Genomic DNA, 8,677 nt, shown 5'->3' on the forward strand with positions numbered 1-8,677 from the left:
CTCCCATCGACTACAAACCCTTTAGCCATGCTACAATGCCCTATTTTTAACGTAGTGCCTGTGAGGTGGTATTCGCAGAAATTGCAATCTCCGCATTTAAAATTACCCTTTGGGGCGAATTCCCTCAACCAATTATTTTGTACATTTGTTATCCAATTCTGCACCAAAAGGTCAGATAAATTATGGGTTCTTTTATAAGCGAATCTCGGCTTAATTGCGCCCTGTTTAATTAGATCACTATCGGATTCTAGAACGTGTCAATAATTGGGTTTATGGGGACATTATATTATATGTGGCTCTGTGGGGACATTATATTATATGTGGCTCTGTGGGGACATTATATTATATGTGGCTCTGTGAGGACATTATATTACATGTGGGTCTGTGTGGACATTATATTATATGTGGGTCTGTGGGATATATTAATTTATAACATATGTGGTCCGTTGGGGATATTATATTTTTTGTGGGTCTGTGGAGACATTATATTACGTGTGGGGGACATTATATTTTATGTGAGTTTGTGGGGAAATTATATTACATGTGGGTTTGTGGGGACATTATATCATATGTGGGTCAGAAGGGACATTAAATTATATGTGGCTCTGTTGGGACATTATACAGTGGGGAAAAAAAGTATTTAGTTAGCCAGTAATTGTGCAAGATCTCCCACTTAAAAATATGAGAGAGCCTGTAATTGACATCATAGATAGACCACAACTATGAGAGACAAAATGAGAAAATAAATCCAGAAAATCACATAGTCTGATTGGGCAAGATTTATTTGGCAAATTATGGTAGAAAATAAGTATTTGGTCAACAAAAGTTCATCTCAATATTTTGTTATATATCCTTTGCTGGCAATGGCAGAGGTCAAACGTTTTCTGTAAGTCTTCTGTAAGGTTGGCACACACTGTTGGTGGCATGTTGGTCCATTCCTCCATGCAGATCTCCTCTAGAGCAGTGATGTTTTGGGCCTGTCACTTGGGCAACACGGACTTTCAACTCCCTCCAAAAGTTTTCTGTTGAGATCCGGAGACTAGCTAGGCCACTCCAGGACCATATGACAGTCTCCCAATACTCTTCTGGATAATTCAAATGCTCTCTAGCAAACTTCAGATGGGCACGGACATGTACTGGCTTAAGCAGGAAACACATCTGGCACTGCAGGATCTGAGTCCCTGGCGGCGTAGTGTGTTACTGATGATAGCCTTTGTTATGGTGGTCCCAGCTCTATGCAGGTCATTCACTAGGTCCCCCCCATGTGGTCCTGGGATTTTTGCTCACCGTTCTTGTGCTCATTTTGACCCCATAGGGTGAGATCTTGCGGGGAGCCCCAGATGGAGGGAGATTATCAGTGGTCTTGTATGTCTTCCATTTTCTTATTATTGCTCCCACTGTTGATTTCATCACACCAAGCTGCTTGCCTATTGCAGATTCAGTATTCCCAGCCTGGTGTAGGGCTACAATTTTGTTTCCGGTGTCCTTCGACAGCTCTTCCGTCTTCACCATAGTGGAGTTTGTGGAGTTTGGAGTGTGACTGTTTGAGGTTATGGACAGGTATCTTTTATACTGATAACAAGTTCAAACAGTTGCCATTACTACAGGTAATGAGTGGAGGACAGAGGAGCCTCTTAAAGAAGAAGTTACAGGTCTGTGAGTGCCAGAAATCTTGCATGTTTTTAGGTGACCAAATGCTTATTTTCCACCATAATTCAATAAATGACCCGGGCTCTATGCACCACTGTGTCTCCTGGGTATTAGGGCGGACAGGTTACGTGTAGTCCAGCTGTCCTGCCGGTTTCTTGGAGTCCCTCACAACCTCGGTCTTCCGGCTACCGGTGTCTGCGCTCTGTAGGGAGGTAGTGCAGTGCCCCAGAATCCTGGTCGTTGCAGTAATGTCGTTCTTCCATCCACCAGGGGGAGCGATGTTACGTCTGATGGCACCAAAGGAGTTCACCCTGCCAGGTATCACAGCCACACACACACTTCACACGCCGGTCACCGGCGGGAGCAAAAGGTTCTATCTATTAGGCCACTCCTCACACTTGGGTAAAACTGGGGGTTGGTTAGGATGTCAGACAGAAGCTGACTGGAGGGAGAAGGAGATAGTCAGTCAGAGTTGGAGCCAGGAGGAGGAGAGGAGAGGAGCAGACTGGGCTCGGTCCAGGAAAGTGAAAGAAGGACACGGAGCTGCGCCTGCAACCCATGCGGCAGCCTCCTAAGAAAGAACAAGAAAGGAAGTGTGCTGTAGTGAGTGAGCACAGAAGTCATAGCAACAGGAGTAAAACAACAGCGGGATACCAGCTAGAAGCAGGCTGCCTCCCTCTGAGCGCAGATCCGGTGGCCGGAACACCAAGGGAGTAATAGGCTCTACGCTTTACTTCAGATACTGGCAGGGCAGTCGATTCCAAGTTGGCTGTCCGACCTAGACACCTAAGCAGACAAGGTGGCAACGCGGAGGAGGGGCGATACTAGGGTCCCTATAAAATAGCCTCAGGCCACCACCGTCATACGGGTTATGTCCTATCCATCTGGGGGACAGAGAGAGAGAAGTAACAAGAGTAAGGACCTTATGGTAGCTAATGCAAGTAGAGACCTACTACGTTACTGTGCGCAAGGGGAAGGCTACTGATTTCCACCTGGATAAGGGGACTCTGGAATTGCCATCAGACCGGCCGGACCCTGCTACCCTGTCATCCAGCACTCTGGACTGTGGATGCTGAAGCCTTCAGTAGAAGTAAAGAGACTGCACCCATTGTGTCCTCGTTATTCACCACGCCTTGCACCATCCATCATCACCATCTGCACTTCTGGGAAGCCCTGGGGATATACTTCACCTGTGGGAAGGTACACCATCTAGCTGCCATTCCATCACCCCAGCTCCCCTAAGCAGCAGCGGTCACCCTGACCGAATACCACAGGTGGCATCACGAACACTACCGTTATCTACAAACTCTACCCTTTTATTGGGCGCCCCTTATAGGGCCACGGTCCGGGTCGGGCCACCGTTACATCCTCGCTGAGGGAACTGAAGGACCCAGTACCGAGAACCCCATTGCCCTTATGCGGGGGAGATCCAGTAGCCCAGTCACAGCTGTCCTCCCCAATTGTCACTCTCCTGTGCTTCACTCTCCTTCATGCTCACTACAAGCTGTTGTTCCTTCTGTGTTATCTCTGTCCAGGAGCTGCAGCACCCTCGTGGCTGCTTGGCCCCTCAGTCCTTTATATCTTTTCTCTGCCTGCCAGGAGCTGCAGACTTCCTCGTCTGCTCAGCTGCACTCCTCTCTTACCAACTCTGCCTAAGCTGAAGTTCCTCGACAAGCTCCCTTTTGGCAATCTCTCTGACAGGAACTAACTAACTTTCCCTCCAGACCAGAATATATATATAGGGGAGCCACCCATAAGCTGGATCAGAGCTCCCCCTTCTCGCCTGGAGTGTGAACATGTTGTATGCTTGTGTTTACCTGATGAAAGAGATCTTCCTTCACTTCCAAGTGTGACATCACTCCCCCCATGAGGAAAGCAATGCCACTGTAACAACCAGGACCATGGGATGTTACAATGTCATAAAAGAGAAGCCCAGGACGAGCACAGCAATATCTCCTACAGCAATGCATTCTGTTCACTGCATTGAAAACATCTTAACTTTTTTGTGACCTGTAATAAATATTTATTTAGAGGCTGCTCTCTGATAGAACAACCACCCCCAATATCCACAAATGAGCTCCAGAATCACTGCTACTGTGCACATGATAGAGTCTATAAATATGGACAGCCTGGTACTAAAGGTGACATGACGGCTACCAGCAGCCACTGTGAAGGGACAAATTACACCACCAGTAGAGGGAGCACAGGAGAGAGCATCATAAAGCAGCACATTGCATGTCCCGTGTAAACACTTACAGGCGGTAGAGGGCGCAATTCGGAAAAAACTAATAAACAAACTCACCCAATGTTGTGCGCCAGCACTGCCACCAGGCTCCTCCCTCAGGCCCAGCACAGTGATGGCCACGGCGCAGGAGGCCATCAATACCTCCCTGCTCTGTCAACCACTGGTTACCTCAGCAGGATGCAGGCTACTTCTGGCCGTTAGAGGTCGGTGTCATGCAGGGAACGTCGGGCAGCGTGATTACATCACTGTATGATGGCACTGGCCAGCGTCGACTGTCAGACGTGACAGAAGGAGGTTTGCATCTAGATTGGAGGTGATTTTGTGAGGATCTCACCATAGCCACTCCGCTCTAGACGGTTCAGTGCTGAGGTGAGTAGATCGGATTTGCTGGAGCAAGGACCTCAGATAATCCCCTGGGAGGTGGTCAGCTCAGCACTGAAGCGTCTAAATCGGGGTTGATTCCTGGAGCTCCTCATACAGAATCCATTCTAGTCCCCTCTTCTGGGTTTTTAATGCTTTTTTATGGAATTTCTCAATGTTTTAATGGCGCAGACATCACAGGTCAGACAGAAAAGTTCTTTACACTGTTCTATATTTTATGTATTTGGGCAAAATTCACTTTTTTTTCCTGATTTATAAAACTTACATATTGTCAATTTTTGTAATATAAATAACTAATTGGCCCGTGCGAAATTTTCGCACAATGGTTATCTGGGGTGCAGGCAATTTCAGGAAAATTAAGCTGTCAAATGTAAATGTATTTAATGAAATGATGAACACAGAGAGGTATGCGTCTCACTGACATATAACTCGTATATATGTTTTCACGAATATTTGAGCCCATGGATCCATTATATGTCCATTTTGCTTACATGCGAGGAAATTGTATCCTCGCATTGCACACGGATGACATACGGATCATTGTTCAGGGAACATTTGTGTGATTCTCGTCAGTGTAAAATGGACCGATTTTTTATACGTTGTGTGCAGTGTCGTAACTACAAAGTTATGGGCCCTAGTGCGAACTTTCGAATAGGGCCCCCCCACCAAAACATTTTCCACCCAAATCCACATCCTGCCCATGCTCCTGCCCCATCCGTCTCCGCATTCTGCCCCATCCGTCTCCGGATTCTGCCCCATCGTCTCCGCATTCTGCCCCATCCGTCTCCGCATTCTGCCCCATCCGTCTCCGCATTCTGCTCCATCCGTCTCCGCATTCTGCCCCATCCGACTCTGCATTCTGCCCCATCCGTCTCCGCATTCTGCCCCATCCGACTCCGCATTCTGCCCCATCCGTCTCCTCATTCTGCCCCATCCATCTCCGCATTCTGCCCCATCCGTCTCCGCATTCTGCCCCATCCGACTCCGCATTCTGCCCCATCCGTCTCCGCATTCTGCCCCATCCGACTCCGCATTCTGCCCCATCCGTCTCCGCATTCTGTCCCATCTGTCTCCGCATTCTGCGCCATCCGTCTCCACATTCTGCCCCATCCGACTCCGCATTCTGCCCCATCTGACTCCGCATTCTGCCCCATCCGTCTCCGCATTCTGCCCCATCCGACTCCGCATTCTGTCCCATCCGTCTCCGCATTCTGTCCCATCCGTCTCCGCATTCTGCCCCATCCGTCTCCGCATTCTGCCCCATCTGTCTCCGCATTCTGCCCCATCCGTCTCCGCATTCTGCCCCATCCATCTCCACATTCTGCCCCATCCATCTCCACATTCTGCCCGTCTCTATATATTTCACCAGAACAGCAGGAACCGGAAATCTGCTGCTGGTTGATACCACAGAACACGAGCTGCACACAACCAGGACTGAGCTGCTGAGAACTGAAGGACCTGTGGTGACGTCATCGTCATGTGATCAGGAGCTGATAAATGGTGAAAGACCTATGATAGTGATGACGTCCCCACAGGATCTTCCTTTCAGATCAGGCGTCGGCTGCTAATCTGATGTGTGCGCCCGGCAGGTCAGGTGGAGGGCAGGTCTGTCTGTTGCCGTGCAGGACGAATCACCTGCACGGCAACAGTTTTTAACTTTTTGCTGGGGTCGGCATGCATCTGACCTGCCGGGGCCCCTGACTACCCCGGGCCCGGTCGCAATGGCGACTGCTGCGACCGTGGTAGTTACGCCCCTGGTTGTGTGTAACTCCAGCCTACATACATAATGGTATTTTACTTACTGATCAGAAGGGGTCTGATTGTCAGGACCTTGCAAAAGAACAGGGGTAGCAGAATTTTTTTCCCCTCCACAGCAACACTGCCATCTATCTGCAGTGTAGGGAAGTGCAACACAGCCCTATGTATGTGAACGGAGTAGCTCCCTGTACAGCAGTGCCACTTTGACATTAAAAATGATGAAGGAGAATTGACCCCATAACTGAGCGTATTTACACCACTGTATAATAATTGGGAATATCCCTTTAAAAAAAAAGTAATATCTGCAGATTATTTTACCTTTTTTTCCCTACGGTTGTATTTTTTTTTTCAATTTTTGCAAGGTTTTTCCACCAATCTCTCCCGTCTGGAAACAATGTACAGTCTGAGTTATGTCAACGCTGCAGTTTTTTACTTGGAACCAGAGGTGACTCCAGATCACCAATAAGCTGCAACCTTAGGAGGAAGATAGACTTTTCAATGACTGTCCAATAATACGGAAAATCTGATGGTTCAGAAGCTGAAGTCTTAAGCAGGTAAAGTTTTACTTTTATTCTACTTTCACATATGTAGCAAATATTTTATATGTTCCCGCCTGAAATCAGCTGGGCAAGGAGTTCGGAAAGCTGGCAAAGGCAAATCGTAGGATTTAGAAATAAGAAGAAAACAGCCGAACAACTCAAATCTTCCGTGAAAAAAAAACCTTTGTCCTTTATTTATTTGCACAATGTGGACAAGGTTATAAGGGAGAGACGTTAGCAGAACGTGCAGAAAAAACAAAAGAGGACAACGGCCGTTTCGCGTCTTGCACGCTTCAACGGGTCCTATGCTATGAATGGTAAGTCATTTCCTTTTATGCTGCAACACCTAATCTGATTAATTAAAATCACATTTGTGTGAATTTAAAAACATACAAAATGCACAAAAACATGCACAAAAAAAACAACAAACCAATTAAATATTTTTCGTTGATAATGATCCCTGTATAACAAATTTCTACACATTAGAACTTACCAGAAACAAGAATAATCAAGTGTTTCATTCATTCCTAAAGGGCCTTGTGCATTTGCTCTTATTATCCATTTGGCTTCTTCCCGTAACAGAGCTTTGTTATGGTCACCTCCACACATAGAGAATTTAACCACTTCCAAACCTGCAAACCGCAGGCAATGAGAATCAGACCCATGTAATTCACAATTCATGGATGTGCTTTATAAATCTTGGAGAACCTTTCCCTGTTCTGATCGAATGGAAATGTTCACGGATTCTTATACACATCGGTCTTATTGTTTTACCGATGTAATAAAATGCGCAGGGACAAAAAATGATATTTACTACATATTTAGTTTTACAGGTTATTAACTCTTTAACGTTATGTTGAATATGCCCTACTTTTAACGTAGTGCCTGTGAGGTGGTATTCGCAGAAATTGCAATCTCCGCATTTAAAATGACCCTTTGGGGCGATTTCCCTCAATCAATTATTTTGTACATTTGTTATCCGATTCTGCACCAAAAGGTCAGATAAATTATGGGTTCTTTTATAAGCGAATTGTTTAATTAGATCACTATCGGTTTCTAGAACGTGCCAATAATTGGGTTTATGGGAACATTATGTTATATGTGGCTCTGTAGGGACATTATATTATATGTGGCTCTGTGTGGACATTATATTATATGTGGGTCCGTGGGATATATTATAACATATGTGGTCCGTTGGGGATATTATATTTTTTGTGGGTCTGTGGAGACATTATATTACGTGTGGGGGACATTATATTTTATGTGGGTTTGTGGGGACATTATATTACATGTTGGTTTGTGGAGACATTATATCATATGTGGGTCAGAAGGGACATTAAATTATATATTTAGTTAGCCAGTAATTGTGCAAGATCTCCCACTTGAAAATATGAGAGAGGCCTGTAATTGACATCATAGATAGACCACAACTATGAGAGACAAAATGAGAAAATAAATCCAGAAAATCACATAGTCTGATTGGGCAAGATTTATTTGGCAAATTATGGTAGAAAATAAGTATTTGGTCAACAAAAGTTCATCTCAATATTTTGTTATATATCCTTTGCTGGCAATGGCAGAGGTCAAACGTTTTCTGTAAGTCTTCTGTAAGGTTGGCACACACTGTTGGTGGCATGTTGGTCCATTCCTCCATGCAGATCTCCTCTAGAGCAGTGATGTTTTGGGCCTGTCACTTGGGCAACACGGACTTTCAACTCCCTCCAAAAGTTTTCTGTTGAGATCTGGAGACTAGCTAGGCCACTCCAGGACCTTCATATGCTTCTTCTTCCTTCGTTGCCCTGGCGGTGTGCTTGGGATCATTATCATGCTGAAAGACCCATCCACATTTCATCTTCAATGCCCTTGCTGATGAAAGGAGGTTTTCACTCAAAATGGCCCCATTCATTCTTTCATGTACACGGATCAGTAGTCCTGGTCCCTTTGCAGAGAAACAGCCCCAAAGCATGATGTTGCCACTCCCATGCTTCATATTAGGTATGGTGTTCTTTAGATGCAAATCAGCATTCTGTGTCCTCCAAACACGACGATTTTTGTTTCTACCAAACAGTTCTACTTTGGTTTCATCAGACCATATGACAGTCTC

This window comes from Ranitomeya imitator, chromosome 5 (genome assembly GCF_032444005.1).
Source record: "Ranitomeya imitator isolate aRanImi1 chromosome 5, aRanImi1.pri, whole genome shotgun sequence".
NCBI classification, from domain to species: Eukaryota; Metazoa; Chordata; class Amphibia; order Anura; family Dendrobatidae; genus Ranitomeya; species Ranitomeya imitator.